This window comes from Sprattus sprattus (assembly GCF_963457725.1).
Source record: "Sprattus sprattus genome assembly, chromosome: 4".
NCBI classification, from domain to species: Eukaryota; Metazoa; Chordata; class Actinopteri; order Clupeiformes; family Clupeidae; genus Sprattus; species Sprattus sprattus.
Window position 1 is genome coordinate 30599666 of NC_137923.1, and position 21329 is coordinate 30620994.

A 21329-nucleotide genomic window follows, 5' to 3' on the forward strand; every position below is an offset into this window, starting at 1 on the left:
AGCATTCATAAGTAGGAGCGCTGCATTGAAAGGTTTAACTTAGAAGTTCTCACAGCTGGATTCTTCAGGTGGTTTGTTACATTTTTAAAGGTTATTAACAATGCCCTACTATAATAGTTTCGATTAGTCATTGCAATCACAATACATGTAAAATAAAATCTTCTGGAGCACACCTTTACATTTTTGCATTAGGTGTAATCTAATGGAATAGCTACCAGTACCCAAGCTTAAAGGCCTGCATGAACTATCTGCAAGGCACATGGGCTTTGCACGCTAGGTTCAACCCTGTGCTCCTTGGACCATAAACTAACCTGAGTAGTTTCAAAAGCACATGTTCTTTCTTGATCAGAAATGTCTCTGTTGCGGACGTTAAACCCAGAAATGCTAATGGTGTGGAATGATAAACAAGAAAGAATATTTTCTATGGACCTAGGAGTATTTCTTTAAGAGACCTGATCTCCAGGTTCCCCATGATGACATGTGCTTGTGACTGTGGAGATAGAATCAAACCTGATAGAACGCAACGTTGCCTCAATCCACAAATGACAATATTTTCCCCATAAAAGCTTGCTTGCATTTTTCATCTCTGAACAACATTGTGAAAAAGTCTAAAAATAAAAGCAAATAATGGTCTTTTTTCGGTCCCTAAATGTTTCATTTGGGAGAAGGGAAAGGTTTTGGAGGATCAAACATCACCAACTACTCACACATTCGGAAGCACGCACGCTAAGCATGCATAACGAGCTTTGGTTCAACAGTTTATTGGAGGGAGACAGTGATGGAATTCCTTATTTAAACACCATCTTGTCAACCAGACATGCATCAACTTAGAGGACAAGCTAGTGTGGGGGGGAGGCTACATCGGTGTGGGGGGTGTGGACTGCCCCTGGGACCCGCTCATCCAGACAGGAGACAAGGGACTGTGCTGTGCTATTTTGGGGCAAAATCAGCTCTGAGCCGGAGAGCAGTCAAGTGGGATTTAATGATGATAAAGTGAGTAGTCTGGAGTCTGATTTCCCCATGCTTGTCAGATAAGGGCTGGTGGGGTGTCTGTGACAGAAGAACACAAAAACCCTCGTCCCATGTCACTGAGAACATAATAATAGAAATTACTCAGTTCTGACATTTTCTAGTCAAAGTTTAAATGAATGTATAGTACAGTTTAGTAACCATGTAGGCTATATACCTCCAACAGGAGGAGTAACATGAAAAAAATAATAATAACTAGACGTAACGCAAAGCGTTACAAAATCTGACCGCCGAACTGTTCAGTAGGTTTTAACACAGAATGAGTCATGGTTGTCAGTGTGTTTGCGTGTTTTTATGTGTTTTGTGTGTGTAAATTGGTTTGTGTTTAATTTTTATGTATTAAAGGAATTATTTGTGATACATTTTGATGATTTGGTAATGTAATGTTTTGTGTACTACTTTTTTATGGATTGTTTTGGTATATTTTCCTTTTGTAATGTAGTTTGTTAAAACAGGTCACATAAAGAGGTGTGGAAACAAAGTGAAGTTTCCAACCACCAACAGGTGGCGCTATAGGTGATATCAGACAGGCATATGTACAGGCATATGTACAAGTTCGGGCCAGCGTCCACCCTAAGACATTTTCTCTGGATCAAACAATGTTCGCAAGAGTTATAAGAGACTTTGTGTTTTGTGGCAAGCACTAACAAGTTGGCAAAGTTTGAGGGTCTGCCACGCCCACACCTTCCGACTAATGAGAAAATCCAATATAAATGTTAGTCGCACATGGCTGAAGAGTAGCCAGACCACATTTCAAGGCGTTACCATTAAATCTGCCGGAGGAGTTCGATCAGATGCGAGGTGTGCAAACGCCGTCAAAACGCATCTTCCACTCAAAATGGCCGACTTCCTGTGGACCTGCCACCATGGCGTCAAGAGACTTTTTGGTGCGTTCAAGCATGATGAAGACGTGTACCAAATTCAGTCAAGCTACGCCAAAATAACCCCAATGCGCAGGGGTTTTTGCAATGTTCTAGGGGGCGCTACAGAGCCATTTTGCTTCATCCATGGACAAAAACTCGACCGAAGATGGACGGTAACATGCTTGATGTCCCTGGCAAATTTGGTAATTTTCTGAGCACTTTGACATGTATTCGATTATAACACGGGTAGATGGAATTATATCACGGGTAGATGGAATCCACCATTCTGAGAGTGAGTTCCGGGGTGTGCTATATTTAAGCAATAAGGTTCGAGAGGCAGTCAATAATGTACTTGTTCGAGGGTGTTGTTAGGCCCAACGCGCAGCAAACCCTCGAACAAGTATATTATTGACGATACCGTACTGACTCGAGTACCTTATTGCTTTTATAACACGGTTGCCAGCGACTTTATAAATATTAAGTCAAATTAAATTATAAACAGTAAGCTGCCTTTCAGCACAAAAAAGTTCTAGTCACCAAACATTGTGTATCGCATTTCAGTAGCCAAGAGAAAATAGTCCCCCTTTGTGTGGCTGTTGCTATGCAACAGACAAATAGCATTGGGAACTTCACGTCTGTTAACCTAAACGTTTGTTCATGATTAGCTAGGAGATCGACATTGATCTCGCACCACTTTGTTCATTCACATTGCTCATTTTATAAAGTTGCCATTCAAATAAAACGCGAGTTAGTGGCGATATCCAAATCAATATAAACAAATATTAACAAAGTTGAAATTGTCCCATTGTAGTTTTTGTTATTTTAATGGCAACTTTATAAGCAATGTGAATGAACAAAATGGTGCGAGATCAATGTCGATCTCCTAGCTAATCATGAACAAACTTTTTGTGCTAGGCTAACAGACAGACGTGAAGTTCCCAATGCTTTTTGTCTGTTGCATAGCAATAGCCACACAAAGGGGGACTATTTTCTCTTGGCTACTGAAATGCGATACACAATGTTTGGTGACTACAACTTTTTTGTGCTGAAAGGCAGCTTACTGCTTGTAATTTAATTTGACTTAATATTTATAAAGTCGCTGGCAACCGTGTTATAAAAGCAATAAGGTACTCGAGTTAGTACGGTATCGTCAATAATGTACTTGTTCAAGGGTTTGCGCGTCGGGCCTAACAACACCCTCGAACAAGCACATTATTGACGATACCGTACTGCCTCTCGAACCTTATTGCTTAATTAAAACGTGGCGTTATACATGTAATGACTGGTTATGGTATGGGTTGACATGGCCCCTTAACACAAACATACAAGAACAATTTGGCCTTCCAAGGCCCTACGGTTCTCGGGATATTCGAAGAAAACTGTGTCGCGCCACCTACAGGCCAGTTGGTGTACAACCATATAAATCAATATATTGCATGCCCCCGTGAACGGAATTCCACAAAACTTAACGTGCAGTCAGAAGGTGTCATAATGATCCCACACCTCCGATTTCGTGCAGTTCTGACCTTGTCAACTTACAATAAACACTCCATTTTTGCTTTTTCATTTGTAACTAGGTGGCGCTATACATGAAATAAGTGGTAGTGGAATGGTTGACGTGGCCTCTTAAGACCAACATACAAAAAAAATGTGGTCCTCCGAAGCCCTATGGTTTTCGACTTATTCACAGAAAACTGAATCGCCCTACTCTCTTTAAAAGTGGTCCAACGGATCAAAACGAAAATCAATGGTTCCACGCTGATCTAGTGGGGCTACATGCCCATCAAATTTCGTGCAGAAAAAAAAAAAAAAAAAACTCCGACTTAAAAGCTGTCGCGCGGTGGACATAACAACAAAGTCAAAGTCAAGGTCAAAGCAGTTGTGTGGAACAGATGAAGGACATCACAGAGCCTATGTGTTTTTGAATACTACTTTTTTTTAGTTCAAGCTGTTATGACCAGGTGGCATTGGACAGACATGGACCTACATATTATCCAAAACCAGCCCCAATAATCCATTGCAAACGTCTCTATTTTTTCATACCATTATAGCAATTTGTGTTCCTTCATTGTACACAGTGAAAACATTTTCAGCGCCTACCTCATGTGAGAGACAGCTAAGCTCGGAGCTAAGTTTTCCATTGAAAAAAAACCTAAATTGGCATTGCTTTTTGTTTGTTTTTAATCAATGGCAATTTTGTAGTTTTCAATGGCAAGAGCCTCTGTTGTAGTTCCATAGAGCTCATCCGTATTTCCCAGAAACAGATTATTACAATGCTGAGGCAAGGACACACTTTCTTTTACAGAAAAATAACTTGTGAAAAGCCCTGTGTGTGAGGGGATGCAGTTGCACCGCCTTAATGGCATTCCCCTGTTAGCACTTTCAGTCAGATGAAAACTAGTGACTCACAGACCTGACCCAGCTGTTAAAAAAAGAACCCACAAGATTCGTCTCAGTAATTCCAGCCTATTAGTTTGTTGTCTGGTCTCTAGCCTCCAGCTAGCGCACACGCCGTGCCTCTTCCATGCGGCCGGTCAGTCGGACTCTTTGACCTCAGTGGGGGCTGTGAGCCGAGAGATGAGGCACAGCGTGAAAGCAAGGTTGGATAGAGACCACACTAAATTGGAACCACAGTTATCGACAGGCTTCGGAGCAATCAGTGTGCACTGTGGCATTTCAGTGCACCGCGCCACTTTAATGGTCTGTGCATGCGTACGGATGGGCATCAATGAGCTGAAAACAAATAAAGCTTGTTGTCTGAGGTGTCTAAGGTGTCTGGCCTGTGTGTGGTGGAGTGGAGAGAGAGAGAAACAAATAAAACTAAAGAGGAGTAAACATCCATTCAAAAGGAGAAAAAGTCATGGAGGTACTTGATTTCTTGATTTAAACATGACATAAACAGCTGTATAACCTTATTTCGGTGCCATGCATTGCCTTATCGATGCCTGTTTATCTACTTCAAGGTGATTTCGGACAAGAGGTTCATGTCAGCAGAGGAGACAGTGATGGAGGGGCCTAACAAGTTTAATCACATCACTAAATAGGATCATTAGGTCTGCTGTACGTGATCGGCTCATTAAATGGAATTCTGCATGGGCTATAGCAGAAAACACCTAAGTGGCTCACACAGTGTCACACTGCGATTCAATGTCATTCTCAGCACAGACTTCAGTTTGAAACATGACGGCATCATTGTCACTGCAAAAAGTCTGGCCTTTAAAGTTTGTGTTTGTGTATGGAGTGAAAGATATACAGTACATACACACGGAAATGAGAGCCGGCCTTGGCCTGAAATGTAATTTATATGACTGTGTGATACAGGTGGGTGAGGAGTCTCCAGCACAACTTGTGGATGTTTCAGAAGAATCTTTCTGACCTGGATATAGTCAATATTCATGGTATACACAAGATAATACATTATGCTGAAATATATGTTTTATGAGTCTGGATGTATGAATGGGAATATTCCTAATGTCATAAATTATTTCAAAATCTGACAGGATAGAGTATACAATAAAATACCTATGTTGTGGTACAGGACATACTGTATCTAAATGAATGTACTTCTTTTGATGTATCTTTTTCAAAAACTACTGAACACTCAATGCCTGATTTTGAAATGCAATGCAGCCAGCAGGCAATGTTAATGATATGTTTTCCCTCCGCGTCTACGATGTTGGAATGAGTCAATGCTCCATTTAACTCCATTTCTGCCCAACATCTACTAAATCCATGGTCACGAGCCGAGTACAGACTTCACAGGCTTTTCTACAGCTCATCTTCCACACTTGGATGAGTATTCATCTTCTTCCTGTTCATGTAGAACTTCCTGTGCATAACATCGGCCGTGTTAAATTAACACTGAAAGCAACAGGAAATGGAAGATGTGGAGAATGGAAGATATTTCAGGGAGATACTCTTACGCTATATGACATGTTGCCAAATAAGCAGTTTGGGCTGAAATAGGGTACATATCTTGGCAGAAAAGACCCCAGTCTCAAAGCAGCTCATGAATATCCACCCACACCCTTTATAATGTTGGTGGAGCAGACTATCTTTTCATGTATCTTTATCTTTTTATGTTAACTTTATTTATTTATTTATGTTTATGCACTTTATCCCAGTTTGTATGTTGATGTTTTATGTTTTATGTTTATCTGATGTCTATTTTTATGTGGATCACTTTGCATGTCATTTCTGTCCACGTAATTTCTTTGCTGTTAAGCACTTTGCACTTGTTTTGTATGAAAGGTGCTATACAAATAACGTTTATTATGACCGCCGCGCCGTTTAGTCGTTTTTTTTTTTTTTTCTTTTTCAGCCGGCCGGTTTTCTGTCAACGATTCCCGGGACACTGAAACACCGAGGTGCACGAAATGTGGTGGGCATGTAGCCCCACTAGATTAGCGTGGAACAATTGATTTTCGTTTTGATCCGTTGCACCCCGTCGGACTGAACCCCTTTTAAAGAGGGTGGGGCGATTCAGTTTTCTGTGAATAAGTCGAAAACCGTAGGGCTTAGGAGGACCACATTTTTTTTTTATGTTGGTCTTAAGAGGCCACGTCAACCATTCCACTACCACTTATTTCATGTATAGCGCCACCTAGTTACAAATGAAAAAGCAAAAATGAAGTGTTGTAAAACATTTTAATTGTAAGTTGACAAGGTCAGAACTGCACAGAATCGGAGGTGTGGGATCATTATGACACCTTCTGACTGACGTTAAGTTTCGTGGAATTCCGTTCACGGGGGGGCATGCAATAAATTGATTTTTATGATTATACACCAACTGGCCTGTAGGTGGAGCGACACAGTTTTCTTCGAATATCCCGAGAACCGTAGGGCCTTGGAGGGCCAAATTGTTCTTGTATGTTTGTGTCAAGGGGCCATGTCAACCCATACCATAACCAGTCATTACATATATAGCGCCACCTAGTTAAAAATTAAAAAGCAAAAATTAGGTGTTTTAATCGAATATATGTCAAAGTGCTCGAAAAATTACCAAATTTGCCAGGGACATCAAGCCTGTAACCGTCCATCTTCGGTAGAGTTTTTGTCCATGGATGGAGAAAAATGGCTCTGTAGCGCCCCCTAGAACATTGCAAAAAACCCTGCGCATTGGGGTTATTTTGGTGTAGTTTGACGGAATTCGGTACACGTCTTCATCATGCTTGGACGCACCAAAAAGTCTCCGACGCCATGGTGGCAGGTCCACAGGAAGTCGGCCATTTTGAGTGGAAGATGCGTTTTGACGGCGTTTGCACACCTCACATCTGATCGAACTCCTCCGACAGCTTTAATGGTAACGCCTTGAAATGTGGTCCGGCTACTCTTCAGCCACGGGCGTCTAAAAGTTATATTGGATTTTCTCATTAGTCGGAAGATGTGGGCGTGGCAGACCCTCAAACTTTGCCAACTTGTTAGTGCTTGCCACTAGGGCTGTAACGATACACCTACCTCACGATTCGATTCGTATCACGATTCTTGACCCACGGTTCGATACACCCCACGATATTATTATTATTATTATTTTTTATTTCACATTAGAATAAGTATGAGCTATAAAAAAATGAAGAAACAATTTATAACCAAATATTGAGGTTTTTATTACTCAAAGCAATGCTGTTGAAAAACATTCAACAAACTTCTGAAAAAGTAGGCTTGAACATAGCCTAAAAATATGAGGGAAACAACAAATAAATAACCAAATAACTTAAATAACTTAAACTATGATGGCAGTGTACGGCCAAATTAGACAGACCCAAACTGCCACGTATTTTATGAACAGGGCCCAGGCTAATCAAATGAATAAATATCTAGGAGGCAAGAGTTAAGCAAAATAAAACGTTTTATTTCTGTAGTTTAATAAATATCTGGTCACTGGTATTTAATGACATGACAAAAACAGTTCTCACACACGCACACCCTCATACACTGCCATCGTAGTTACCCACGATTACCCGCGATATACAGGCTACTGGCAACAGTAACACACCCACCACAAAGAGCTATAAGATCTGGAATAACCCAACTCACGCACACGAACCAGAGCAATCAAACGTGTTACAATGTTTCAGAACACTACACACATTAGTGAATAGCCGCCACACTACTACACCACGTATTATGGTATGCACTTCCACACAATGCGCACACTTGGGAACCACTACAAACTGAACGTTAGGGTTACACAGTAACCCCGTACATCACAAGATGGCCGTTAAGTAACGAAAGCACACACACACATTCATACAAACAAAATACAGAAAGATCCAAAGAAAGTAACATAAAGTACTGGTGGCTCTCTCACAGCCTATTAACTCAAAACAATTTAAGTACGGGAACAGTGGTCAAAACACGACGCAGTGTACGTCTTTCTTCTGAGGGGGCGTTAGACCTACCGCAACCAAAACTCCAGAGAGGGAGAGGGAGAGACAGCTACCGAGCAATTAACGCACACACTTCTATTCTCCGTGCAGAGCAGTCCTCCAGCGACAAACAATCCAGCAACCATGCACCAACAATTCAAATGGCCGATTCAAATGTCATCTGAGGTAGCCATTGCGCACAGCACACGTGTAGGCTTACTAGCGAACCAAACTTTTTGTATCACGTGACCGCTGAGGGCATGTCGCGGTTCTGCCTCCTCGCATCGGGATGCAGGTTCGTGGCCCAGAGTGTCGCGATTTCTCGGTTCGATCCAATATCGTTACAGCCCTACTTGCCACAAAACACAAAGTCTCTTATAACTGTTGCGTACATTGTTTGATCCAGAGACAATGTCTTAGGGTGGACGCTGGATCCGGCCTGAACGCGTACATATGTATGACTCATACCACCTATAGCGCCACCTGTTGGTGGTTGGAAACTTCACTTTGTTTCCACACCTCGCATGTGATTGAACTCCTCCTACAGATTTAATGGTAATGCCTTCAAACGTGGTCAGGTTACTCTTCAGCAATGGGGAATTAAAAGTTATGAGAGTCTTTTACAAAGTTTGAAGGGTGTGGGCGTGGCAGACCCTCAAACTATGCACTCTTCACAACTCCAGTCACTTTTAACTTATGCATATATTGTCGAAAGTGCACGAAATTGAAAGTGGTGGATCACAATGAGACCCTCTGAATGCATGCCAAGTTTCGTGCTATTTTGTCCATGGGGGGCCATACAATAACACACAAACACACTGACAACCATGACTCATTCTGTGCCAAAACCTACTGAACAGTTCGGTGGTCATATTTTGTAACGCTTTGCGTTACGTCTAGTTATTATTATTATTATTATTATAAATGTGTTCATATGGGCAAATTTGACCGGATCCTTTTAATTTCCTCTCAGGAGGAACGCTTACAAAAACTGGGTCACAGACAGACAGCTATAATACACTTGAGAACACTAAATGATGAAGCAGATGTAACAGACTGAACAGGTGCTTAGTGGAAAACAAGAGAGTACATACGGTACCTGTAGCAGGTAGGGGCATGTCTGACAAAGTCTTTCAGTTCAATATTACACTCACAACCAAATATTCAACACAAGACTAACCAAACTAACTAAAAATTAACAACCTATGTAACTTATGAGTCATCTAGAGTTACATATCAGGTTCAGTGAAGGATAATTCCTCGCATGATAGGGTCATGACATGGCTGGAAACAAATTTGCTTCAGAAGGCCTACACGGATAGATTCTGTTTTGTTACGCAAGTGCTGTTTTTGTTTTTCCTCGAAAATGTTTACTGTGCCTGGGGGCTGTGAGCTCCCACTGTACTTCTTAATGAAACTCTCTCTCTCTCCACACAATGCTTTAGTTCTCAAATGAGGCACTTGTTCCTGTCAAGTTCTTATGGCAGCTGGAGGGAACATGACTGAGAGTATAATAAGCATCTGTCCCCTCACACTTGCCAGCTGCCGTAGTCTTCACGCGGTGTTCCACAGCCTCGCCCCTACCCCCATACACCCACAGGCACACACACACACACACACCTTTGGCACAAACACTACATGGCCTGGCATGACACTGCCACTAGTTAGTTTCAAATGTTTCCATCATCTCTCTGAAAAACTAAAAAAACAAACAAATAAAAAACAAAACATGGCATACTGTTAGCTCGCCCAGACAACAAAAAGGCGCTCCATGTTGTTCCCTTTCAGTAGGGGGCTCAGGTACATCAGTGTCAACAACTGTGGCAGAGGAAGGTGGGCATAGTAACCGGCTGTTGAATAAAAAATGGTTATCATGAGATCATGAAAGAAACAGACAATACATCCGCTGTGAAGCTGTAGGGGACGGGAGATTCCTCTGGGAGGAAAAAATCTTTTTGATTCGATTCCAACGGCTTCCTTTTCATCCATTCATCTTGAGGTGAATAATTTAAGTGGTTCAAGGGAGTTAACTTGATATGACACTGTGCATGCAATGGCTTCTCTCGGTTTCAATTATGGAAAATACAAAGTTGGCCTGCCAGCAGTTGAGCTAAAGTTTTGCTTCAATCAATATAAGGAATCTTGCCTATGTTGCCTACTAATGTTTTTTTTTTCTTTATCTCAAAGCATCTATTGCATTCACAGTTTTCTTTGATCTCAATTCAGTATGGCCTTACATCAAAACGCATTGCACCGAATTGCACCACATCACTCCAGACAAGTTACCCACATCCCTTCACTGAAAAAAAAGTTTCTCATCCTGAAATACTTCCCAGACTAAAGCAGTGACTCCTCAAAGAACACCAGAGGACTGAATGACAGATGTGCTGCACCACCACTACCCAATCAGGGTGTACCTCCTGAACATCACATGACCACTACCCAATTAGGGTGTACCTTGATGGAAACTCAAAATAGCTATTCTACTGTTATTTTGTATCATTTGTATCCGTAACTCATACCCATGGATGTGGACTCTTTCTGTCTCACTGAGACCTGAACAATTAGCATGTGAACCCATGTTATCACCCCCTTCCCCACATAGGTGAAGCCCTACACCCCACTGTCCCCCTTCCCTTATCACCTATAGGGTGTGGTCACCTTCTCCCCTCCTGTATTCTACCTGGCTGAATGGTATAAATACCAATATATTCCTGAAAATCACATTACCACTGAAGTTTGGTTGGCCAGTTTGGAGAGGAGCTGCATTTGAAAGTATACAGTGGATCACAATGTGTGAGTCTTTATTTCAGATGCAAGGCAAACCAAGCCAGCCATTGACATCCAATTTTATTCTGGGGCATGAGCAGGAATTTTAATCAAGAGCAGTCCACAAGGAGACCTATAGAGAAGAACATCACCGTCTGATTATAGTGGAGGCTAAAATCACTAGAACTGGCACAAACACACCTATGTACAAGAGTTTGTGCGAACAACGCTACAGCAGTAGACCATGTAGAGGACCACAATGCATGCACATTGATTAGGAAGATTGACTGCTGTTTGCTTTGACTTGTTTGACTCCTCACCCCCTATCTAAAGCCATTTCCTTCTGGTAAACTCTGGATTATGCCTGGCAAAAGGCGCTAAATGCATGACTGAATGCGCTCTTCAGCAGGAAGAAGCTTGCAAAACGTTCTGGAGCACAGAAGTGAGTGTTAGCTAAGTGTTTGCTAACATGCCCTGCCTAATCACACAATGATGATCAATACGTCAAAGCAACACCCATTTCGCTGCCACAATTTCCAAATACACACTGTAAAAAAACAACCTAATTTTACAGTTAATAACTCTACATTTTTACAGTGGTTTTCTGTTTTGTGAAATTGTATACAAAACTATGTATAATAATGGAGGTTAACTATACATTAAAAACACGACTGCTATTTTAAGGATAATGCCAATAATGACAAATTACATGGATTTCAATTTTTTTTACAGAAAATAACTGTATTATTTATAAATAATTTTTCCATTTTTCTAAAATACATGCAAATGTAAATAAAATTACACTGATAATCTGAAATTAAATATGTAGCTCATTATATTAAGGTTTATGTACATACTAACAATTTATCATGTTTCTATGTAAATTTACAGTGAATTCCTCAAAAATTCAGCAAACCCATTTTCATTAACCTGTTAGAACCTTGATGTTTTTTGGCAAATTCTACCTAAAATTCCATGCCCAAATGTAAAGGCCTACTTTTGAGTCTTAAGTATAGTATGATGGCAAATTTCAATTTGATGTTACAGAGTACCCCTCAAGCTATGATAAAAAACCTTTAGAGTACCATATATGTTATCTCAAATTTTAGAAAGATGTTGATAACCTTCCCAAAATATAGGCGCCCCCTAATTCTTTTTCCTTTTGCGTCTAGATTACTGTGGATTTAAGTGGGAAAATGAATTGAAATGGCCATTTATGTCATAAAATTGTGTGCCCCCAAGGGTATGCCATCACCTGAACAAATGGAACTGATATCTCATCCCAATCAAAAGTTAGAAGATAAATAATCGGTGATCTCTCCATATACTCTTCCGTGACTTTTGCTGCTTTCTGATTCTACCAGACTCTATTTTAATCTTCTCGTCATCCAACGGTTGAAGCTCTTTCAATGCTGCTGTTACCCCATAAAAACAATCTTTTTGGGGGCTGATTCACTGTTTTATTTTTAGAAGCCATGATGATGTAGAATAAATGTGTTTCGTTGTACAACTGCATTTCGTTATAGAACTGTCTAAAACTAGCGTGGCTAAACGGCAAAACAAATGCACGTGAATTACTGATTACATCCCACCTTCTCTGTTGTGCACTAGGATATCTTTGCATCTCATTGGTCTACAGTCATGATTGACACATGTGTGGACCAGTCAAGGAAAGTATTAGTTTATGTTTTTCACGCACAGACTTAGCAGAGTTTACCATAGCAACCATGGACATATGATAGCAACAAAATAGTCTTGGGTGCGCGCATTGTGTCAGACTGACAGGTCAGTCAACCTATGATATTAGTTACAGGTTCCCGAATCTTGCTGGCTGATTGGGTTATCCTGATAAGATAAGACTCTGTAAAAGGTCGGGATAGCCTTCACGCTTAGAGCAAGATGTTACTCATAAGAGGACTCAGGAGGTTGAAGATGTTAGAAAGATGGGTATTTTTATTAACCCAAATAAGGCACAAAGGCAGTAAAAACACTGACAATACTAAATCAATATAAAAAATAGTTTTCACTAAGGACAAATGTATGGCATTAAAGCCACCAACAAATAAGCAATTCACAGACCACATGTATAAAAAGGACCATTAACTGGACAGTGAGAGTTCGTAAGGCTTGCGCCTTATTAAACACGATCACTCTCACTACGAAACAAAACAAAAGCAAATAAAAGGACCAAGGTAACTAGCCCATCGTGAGAGCTCCAAGGACTTACGTCCTATTAAACTGGCAACTTTCCTGAACAAAGAAAAAAGGTAAGTTTAAGTAGCCTTGACAAGCACCTTGAATTGGCTCATACCAATCATTGATTTCAGGTGTGTCAATCAGCAAGGCACCAACACCTGTGGCTCACAGCAGCCATACCTAAACAATCAAACTCCCAATCAACTAGGAAACACAGACTACACATGGTAGCAATTAGGCTTGGTGCCGGCATAGCCGACACATAATAAAGCAGCCAAATCTCATTAAACATAAACTCCATATATCGCGCCATCTTCACAACACAAACTTAGACACTAAACACCGGTTGACAAACGGTATGAAATATGACAATATGATGTATGATTGTTAAACTAAATAAACAGAACATTTCAGAGACAAGACATTGAATGTGTGCTGATTTTAACTGAACAAAGACATGAACATCAAACATGTAACACACACACACACCAAAACACCTTCACCCAGTCCACAAAAGCAGCAGCCTACAGGCTGCAGTGGTGGGTCACACAGGTGCCCCGTCACAGACTCACTTTGTTCATTCGGTTAAAATCAAGCCACCCCTGAACTAAACACCACTATACATATTTGGGACCCATTCTAACGGCATCGGCAAGCCTGGTCTAGTCACACAAGAGCATTGTCCAAATTCCCTAATGCTGAATGGGCACTAAATCCAACAGACCCACTCCAAAATCTTGTGGAAAGACTTCCTATAAGAGAGGCAGCTGTTATAGAGTAGTTTTGGAATGATATGTGCGTGAAACTCATATATGTGTGATGATCAGGTGTCCCAATACTTTTGACCTGACCTAACCTTGGATCTGGCTGGCCCAGAGCAATGCAGAACAATAAACACGAGACAAGGGGGAAATTACTTTGCAATGGACTGACTCACTCCATGTAGTTTAATATGAGTCTGAAGTCAAATGTTTTAACTTTTGTGGGTAGAGGCTATTGTGATGTTCCTGCTGAGCTCCGCTCCGGCCACGCCCCCTTCAATCACACAAGCACATACACCTGTTTCACTCTCACTCATGCTCTCAGCTGCATGTCATCAGTATCATTCACCATCCCAGCTGCACTGCATTCAGGTCCCCAATCACATGATCACACACACCTGCTTCACTCCTATATATAACCTGCACTCCACTCACTCCTTGTTTGGTCTCGTCGCTACAAGGGTGAAACCTTTGCCCAAGTCTTCTAGATCTGTGGCCCACTCTACGTCCCTGGGATTCCGCCTTCCGGCCACCGGCAACTACAACCCCATTGTCAGCTGGCTTCCAGCCCAGCAAGCTCTCTGTCCGTGGGCGTCCAGCCCCGCAAGCTCCCTGTCTGCTGGCTTCCGAGTCAGCCAGTTCGGTGCCGGCAGACTTTCAGGATTGCATTATCCAGAGTGCCGTGCATACGGCACCGGGAGTAATGTGACTGTCTTGTCCGGCCTGTAGCCGTGTACCTCTGTTCTTTGCCCTTGCGCACAGTAGCCAGAGTGAGACTCTGTGCGGTCTTTAGTTCATGTTCCTAGATCTTTGTGTTAGAACTCTGTCTGTTAACCCTTTCGTGGATTTGTATACTCTGTTTGTGTCCTGTTCCCCGTCTGTACTCCATCAATAAACTCTGCATCACCTGAAACTCTTCAATCACAAACCCTGCAAGTCAATGTTTGAAATAATTGTCTTCCAAAATAAAACCATCATTTTACAATCTTGAGCATGTGTCAGCACTTTATTGAATGTGTTTGATCATAAAAATGTAGGAGCAATCTGGAAAATGACAGTTTCTCTGCTAAATGTGACTTGCCGTCACTTAATTGAAGGTGTTTCATTGTAATAAATGAGGGAAAATCTGTAAAATACCAGTGTTTCTCTGCAAAACTGTTAGGGCTGCCACTTTATTGAAGGTGTTTAATCTCAATTAAAGAAGCCTGACTCAATGAATGGTGTTTGCTCGTTATAAATTAGGAAGAATCTGTAAAATAACAGTATTTTTTGCTGAACTTGTAGTACTGTCACTTTATTGAAAGTGTTCGATATAAATAATAAAAAAATCTGTAAAATAACAGTTTTTCTCTGCTGAACTGTTAGGGCTGCCACTTTATTGAAGATTTTTAATCTTAATTAAAGAAGCCTGACTTAATGAATGGTGTTTGTTCGTAATAAATTAGGAAGAATCTGTAAAATAACAGCATTTTTTGCTAAACTTGTAGTACTGTCACCTTATTGAAAGTGTTCGATATTAATAATAGATACAAAAATCTGTAAAATAACAGTTTTTCTCTGCTGAACTGTTAGGGCTGCCACTTTATTGAAGGTTTTTAATCTTAAATATCGAGGAAAACATTGTAAAATAACAGTGTTTCTCTGCTATACTTTTAGTACCCTAACTTAATAAAAGGTGTTTGCTCGTAATAAATTAGGAAGAATCTGTACAATAACAGTTTTTCTCTGCTAAACTGTTAGGGCTGTAACTTTATTAATGGTGTTTGATTGTATTAATTGAGGAAAAATCTATAAAAAAAAAACAGTTTTTCTCTGCAAATCCTTAAATGGAAATATCTGTAAATATAGGGTTTTTGCACTTTATTTGAATTAGGATGTTTTACTTTAATTTTGCGGTTTTTGTTTGGCAGCCGTAGCTGCCAGTAATTTACTGTTTTTTTACAGATTTTTTTTTTACAGTGCAGTGTAAATTAAAAATGGCTGCAAAAGTCACACTTGAAAGTGTAACAATGTAATGTACAATTGTACAATGTAACAATGAAAGTTTTTGACAGGAGTGGTGGTCTATTCGGAGACTAGAGAGAGTGAGAATGGCACAGGCTTTATGTGTACTCCACCCCAACCCTCAAGATGCAGGGGCCACTCTGTGCCTTGCCCTAAGCTGTCAGGTGTGAAATAGATCCATCCAGATGTCACAGTGCCCTGTTTCCAAGGGAACAGGGAGCACCAGGCGAAAAACAAGGCAGGGTGTGGGTGGATTGGAGAGAAATGATAACAAGGGTGGCAGTGACCGGGTTGGGGCTGGAGGCTTGCAGAGACAAGGGAGAGCGAGAGGGAGGAGGAGGAGGAAAGTTCAGCAGTTTCACTTGGGGGGGGGGGGGGGGGGGGGGGTAACCTGATGCCTAGATTTTACTCCTTTATTTCAGCCTCTCAGTTTTGACTGGGGTGAGTCAGATGGATACATTCCAAATAATTTATTGGCACTAAAATTGATTTTAAAGGGCTTCAAATCACATATGAAGCATTAAATGGCTTAGGCCCTAAGTATACCTCTGAGCTGATAACAACAAAAAGAACCCCTTGTGGTCACTTGTGGCTCACTTAGGTCTACGGGTATAAGGCTGCTCTTAAACCTAGACTGCTTTTACGCTATACACAAATGGAACAATCTCCCACCATTAACACGTCTATGATTAACTTGATGTTTGAACTCTATCCCTGCAGTTCATATTAGCATCACAATTTCACATGCGATCAAATTTGATCTGTGTTTAACTGTCATTATTTAGTTTTTTATTTATTTATTAATTTTTCTTTTCTTTCTATTATTTGCTTTAGTTGCATAGTCATTTCACATTTATCCGCCTTAGGTCAATACCCATCTGTTTTAATCTTTACCTGTTTCTATTTCCTACATTGAATCTCACTCCCTTATGCCCCCGTCTTCACATTCATTTCCTTCAGTTTACTTTTATGTCTCTGCTGTTCTGTTTCTACGCCTCCATCTTAATAGGCCTGCATTTGTTTTACGCTTTTGCTCCTGATGTGAAACCCTTTGAGTGGCCCCTGGGTTTGAGTTGTGAAAATAAAAAGAAAGAAAGAAAAACTGAATAATGTCAGATAAAGACACGTTTGAATTTAATCATAAGTGAAATTGTGATGCTAATATGAACTGCAGAGAAAGAGTGCAAACATCATAATTATAAACACACTTGCCTTGCCTATAAGGAGATATTGCATGGGTTGCCACTGATGAATGACAGCCCAATCTATTAAAAAAAAATAATAATCTGCTAGAATCGTCAGAAGTATGAAACAAATTAATTCCAGCATCAGGGGTAATTTTTCTGTCAGCAGTCCATTAATAAATGAAGGGCATTAACTGCTAAATTAAGAATGCATGCCAGTGGAGGATCGGGTTCAGGCAGAGAGGCGCATCTGTCTGCTTCTATTTAAACTCAAAGCCTTCCCTTGGAAACTTGGATGTCTAACTGTTGCAGTAGTGATGAACGTGAATATAAGCTATTAGCGTCTTTTGTAACAAGAACTACCAGCGCCAACTTGATACTTGGCCTTTGGCTCTGAAAATCCTTTGGATTATATGATACTGCATTAAACATATATTGAAACGCATTAGTTTCATTCACTGCATTAATTCAATGAATTCATATTTCTAGATGCTTATTTTCAGCTCCATAAGTGCTTGACAAAACAGTATCCCTTTGAGAGATGCTGAATATGAGCCACTGTTGGTCAAGGACAATTCAGTGCCCCAAAATAACAGACACGCTCAGATAACAGCGTATTGCAGACGTGCTGTATGTCAGTGAGTTGTTCTAGAAGGCTTATCACGAATGTGACATTGGAAAATGAACAACATTGTATTTTCAGGCGAGAAAAAGTGGGTTGAAGCCATGTGTTTTATGTGCCAGCACACAATGAGTTCCCCTGCCTTTAGCTGCCAGAAACATTACTTTCCTATTGGAGTCCTTCATAAGTGGCTCTTGGACATTTTACTTTGCAGAGAGAAATGTTGGACAGTCCCCAAGGTTCTATGTTCAGCTTTTTTGATGGAAGAGAATCGAATTTCCTTTTGAGTCTTAATGCACTATTAGGAGTCCAAATGCAGTTAATTAGGCAAGTTTCTCCATGTTTTTATTTAATTATTCACCAACCGAACACCACTTATTCAACACAGCAGTTTGTGGGTGACACGGCACACTTTAAGTGCACCCCAGAGTACTGTATCGAATCTTCATCTTATCTACAAGCAGCACATTTACTCAAGTGACAACATATTATAGAAAATATAGATTACCTGTAAACCTAAAGTACCTGAGTGACACGAACAAGGACATACACATGGAAAGCGGAAAACAGTATGATAATGCACTTGCAATGTACAAGACTAGACCCATTCGTTCACTCGCCACTATAAAAGGAAGGGACCTATGATCCTTGTTGCTACGACTTGACAGGTACAGACAAAAGTTAGACAAAAAAGGTCTAATGGGTTTCGACATTTTGCATTGTTCTGCTCACTGTTTGACTGCTGTTAACTGGTGTGTTGAATCATTTAATCCTCTGCCTTTTCCCCTTGAGCCTCATACCCTTTGAATTAATTATTAAATATCCAGTTTCACTTCTGCTGTTTGCTCTGCTGCAGCAGGCTCTCCAGACTGTTCACCTGTCTACTTGTCTAAAGCTTTGAAAACACACACTCAATGCTTTAGATTAGACCCAAAATTAGCCATTACAGCCAAGCCATTACTATCATTCTGTGGGTCTGTCTCTCTGTCTATCTATGTGTCTTTCTACCCTTCAAATAAATGAAAGTATCATTATGACGAATACGATCCCGCACCTCTGTTATGTTATTTGTGTGTCTGTCTGTGCTCAAGTGACAAAAACAGAATGAGAGACGTGAGAGAGATATTCTCCCAAGTTAAGTGACACTCGAGCCTGAAATCACAGAGGCAGAGGCTGATAGCTAAACCTTCAGATCCTGCTCGGCGCTCAGACCGCACTGAAACACTATAGCGACACGTGTTTCTATTGTGCAACCAGGTACCATGCCAGAGGGCTGTTAGGGTCAACAAAGGATACAAATGACAGTAACTTAACAGTCGTCATTATGCACAAGCAGATGCACACACACATAGGGGGGCACACTCACACACACAGTGAATCACCTCACCCCAACACCCCTGAGAGAGCACACCTCACCCCAGCACACCTCACCCCATCTCCCCTGAGAGAGCACACCTCACCCCCGCACACCTCACCCCATCTCCCCTGAGAGAGCACACCTCACCCCAACAACCCTGAGAGAGCACACCTCACCCCAGCACACCTCACCCCATCTCCCCTGAGAGAGCACACCTCACCCCATCTCCCCTGAGAGAGCACACCTCACCCCAACACCCCTGAGAGAGCACACCTCACCCCATCACCCCTGAGAGAGCACACCTCACCCCATCTCCCCTGAGAGAGCACACCTCACCCCAGCACACCTCACCCCATCTCCCCTGAGAGAGCACACCTCACCCCAACACCCCTGAGAGAGCACACCTCACCCCATCACCCCTGAGAGAGCACACAGTGAAATGAGATCTCTACATCCACCTGCTCTGCATCTTGATTGATTTGCCCAGATGACCATTGTCCAAGCTAATTCATAGAGCGCTTGCATCGACGTATGTGGTCCACTTATAAATCATGCCGGTCTAACATCCTGTCTTTGTGTACATGACCCTGCTTGTGTATAGTTTTACCAGAAAATTAGACACTTATCATTGGTGTAAAATGAAGGTCATCATTGATGTCTGGATTCACAGGAATTATTTTGTAGCTCTCCAGCTGCAGTACTCATCTTCTAACTCATGACCCTGGCGTGGTACACTGCTTTGCTCTGACCTGAGACTGATCAGGTATTTGAAATGCATGCCATGCAATATGCCATGATATGCAATATCTAAACTGACCCTGAATCAGGACAAGTCAGCTATCAGGGATGACCTTCTCTAATAGCCTTCGATCGTTTTTTAATCCATGAAACGACATTCAAAACGTCATTCAAGATCACACAGTTGTAATGCTGGTCTAATACCTCAGTGATCTGACCTGATATTCAGTGTACGTGGGTGCTTTAGAGATATGACTGCTGAGAGACACAGCTTCCCTCCTACAGAAACTCAAAATTGGCTAAATCAATACTACGAGTGTCTATGAGTGACCTGAAATGCAATGCAAAAAATCCACTATATTTTTATATAGCTATGTGATGAAGCTATGTGTTGTAGCCATGTGATGTAGCTATGTGATGAAGCTATGTAACTATGACACTGCAAATATCACAAGCCCCTGTGCATCAGATATGATTACTTCCATTCATCAAAATATCACACCTGACAGGAAGAGAAGGCAGAAGACTTAGTTTGCCTTCTAGCCTTACAGATATTCTAAGAACTTATCCTGAAGCAGGCTTCATGGAGAAACACCCACATGCTCATCACTGTCCTTGACATCAATGAAACCCAATCTCTGACATGAGCAAAATGACACAATTTCTATGAAACAGTTGAGCCAGAGGAAAAGTCTGAGATGAAAAATTGAAAAAATATTGAATCTTTATAATGCCCATTGAAAATAAGAAGAAATTGAAGTAGGACCAGAGAAAAGTCTAAAAGGACCTTGAAACTACTAGTGCAGCCGCCTTTATTTTAAAGTGGAGGAAGGCGAACACTCATTAGACCTAGACAACAGCAAACCGTCACTCCTTTGAACTGGTCCCAGAGAGAAGTCGTTTAAACCAGGGGGATAAATCAGATATCAGTCTCACAGGCAGGGCATAACTGTACTGCTGGCTTGATTGGTAGCGGAGCAAACACACAAGACATTGGAAATGGGTGGAGAGGGGAATGAGAGACAGAGGGATGCTAGCCCTGGAGATAGAGACGAGTGTGGGCGCAGATGTGGGGCAAATGAAATGCCCTTGGCCATAGGTGCTACTGCTGATGGCCGAAGGAAATATGTCTGTGTGTATGTGATTTTTGGCCGATGTATTTTATCTCGCTTGTATATTTTTTCCCTGTGCAGATTCAGATTTGTCTGACAGAAAGCACACTGTAGACGAATTTCAGTGAATGTGCTGAAACTGAAACCTGATTGGACACGTTTTCTCTTGCAGGCATTGAGCAAAATTAAACCAAATGTGCATGCTTTTAGGTAGGTATCTTGTGAGTTTGAGACCAAAACTCCATAACCCTTCTTTATTGATCACTGTTATTATTGGTACACTCATTGCTGCACAAACAATCCTCAAATATAGGATTCTATCTCCA

At 41.2% G+C, this 21329-nt stretch overlaps 1 protein-coding gene across 1 annotated transcript in view; it reads right to left on the minus strand.

Annotated features, from left to right (window-relative positions):
• Positions 1 to 21329, minus strand: part of dpp6b (dipeptidyl-peptidase 6b) — a gene marked incomplete at both ends in the record, with an annotated part of 84069 nt that overhangs the window by 34798 nt on the left and 27942 nt on the right. The gene's annotated exons all lie outside the window — the stretch shown is intronic.